Source organism: Capricornis sumatraensis, chromosome 15, assembly GCF_032405125.1.
Source record: "Capricornis sumatraensis isolate serow.1 chromosome 15, serow.2, whole genome shotgun sequence".
NCBI classification, from domain to species: Eukaryota; Metazoa; Chordata; class Mammalia; order Artiodactyla; family Bovidae; genus Capricornis; species Capricornis sumatraensis.
Window position 1 is genome coordinate 72,891,356 of NC_091083.1, and position 1,921 is coordinate 72,893,276.

Sequence of the window (1,921 nt, forward strand, 5' to 3'; positions counted from 1 at the left end):
GATGAGAGCATCGACTACACAAGTCATTACTCAGAGTAGCATCTCCCCAACTGCCACCGGACGAGGACCGAACAGCTTGTGGTTAATTTGCTATATAATCACTGCCTGTGACAGGGGGGCCGGGCTGTGCCTGTGCTAATATTAGGAAAGGGGAAGCTGAGCAAGGAGAACTCCTGGGGCGTGGGGAGGTGGGGGAAGCACGGAGTTGAACCAGGGAGAAAGGAAGCGAGAACTGCAGAGGAGCAGAGAGAGGGTCTCTGCCGCAGTCAGAGGCATTTGCTCCTCTGCTATAGAGGAGTAGAGGGCTTCCCTGGTGGCTCAGAGGTTAAAGCGTCTGCCTCCAATGCAGGAGACCTGGGTTCGATCCCTGGGTTGGGAAGATCCCCTGGAAAAGGAAATGGTAACCCACTCCAGTATTCTTGCCTGGAGAATCCCATGGACGGGGAAGCCTGGTAGGCTACAGTCCATGGGGTCGCAAAGAGTCGGACACGACTGAGCGACTTCACCTTCGTAGAGGAGTAGAACTGCTCCATGACACCAGTCAGGTCTTCACAAAAGAAGAATCTCCGTTGTCCAAACCTCCACCTCCTCCACTCAGCCAAGAAATACATCTGTATGTACACACTGCAACCATTGTGATGGGTCAGAGGCTGGAGGAAATTGACCAACAGGCAAGAGTTACACCATTATACTAATATCCTAACAATTTAATAAGAAAGAAGGCCAACGATCCAATAAAAAAAAATCGGCAAAGGATATGAACAATTAGGAAACACAGCCTCAAAACATACAAAAAGAGGGACTTCTCTAGCGGTCCAGTGAATAAGAGTCCAAGCTTCCAGTGTAGGGGGCGTGAGTTCGATCCCCATGTTGAGCACACAAAAAGATGTTCAACATTAGTCTTAATCAAAAGGGTATGAGCCCTGCATATGTTCTACTGTCTCCTGGTTTACAGTCTATGGGAACTTGAATAGAATTTGTATCCTGCTGTCGTGTGAAAACTGTATAAATCTTAATTATGTTGAACTGGTTCACAGTGCTTTTCAGGTTCTATTTTTCTGTCTATTCATTCAATTAATGTTTGAGAGTTTGATATTGAAACTCCAACTAAGAATCTTAATTTGTCCACTTAAAAAATAAGTGCCACCTACAGTGGAACTATATGTAACTTTATTCTGCATTTTCCAAGCCCCCTGTAAATGTGTTATCATAATTTCATGATTTAAAAAATTTTTTTAAGGAAATTCAAATGAAAATCGCAAAGAGATACCATATTTTTACCTAGCAGATGGATAAAGATCAAAATGTTTGATCACACACTGAACTGGCCAGAGTGTGGAGAAGTCATCGCTCTCAAAGGCTGGTGAGAGTATAAACTGGCACAGTCTCCGTGGGTGGCAATTCAAGATTGTATCAAGCTGTTTGAGGCACGTACCCATTGACCCATAAATCCTACTGCTCTAGAATATATTTCACAGACATACTTGCATATATGTATGCAAAGTTGGATGTACAAGGCTATTCACTGCAGCACGGTTTATAATAACAGAAGATTGGAGACAGCCTGAATGTCCATCAACAAGGGACTGCTTAAACAAATTGCCGTACATCCATACAATAGAAATCTTTATGGCTGTTAAAAAAGAATGAGGCAGCTCTTTATGGATGGATATGAAACAATCTCCAAGATATATTGTTAAGTGAAAAAAAAAACAAAACGCTGAACAGTGTGATTAGAATGCTGCTCTCCATGAGGGTTTTTTAAGGATATAGACACATACACATCCTCACTGATATACGCAGAGGATCCTTCCAAAAGGATGACAATTTTTGCAATATTTGGTTCCATAGAGAAAAAAGGGGCTCTGGAGCTGGGAACACATTGGAAAGGAGGCTTGCTACTCTCTTTTACCTTGTTTAC

General features: G+C 42.9%; 1 non-coding gene across 1 annotated transcript; it reads left to right on the plus strand.

The window, feature by feature from the left end:
• Window positions 1-307: 307 nt before the first annotated feature.
• On the plus strand, window positions 308-379 carry TRNAW-CCA (transfer RNA tryptophan (anticodon CCA)). The gene has a single exon. It is a non-coding gene; the product is annotated as a tRNA-Trp (tRNA).
• The last annotated feature ends 1,542 nt before the right edge of the window (window positions 380-1,921 follow it).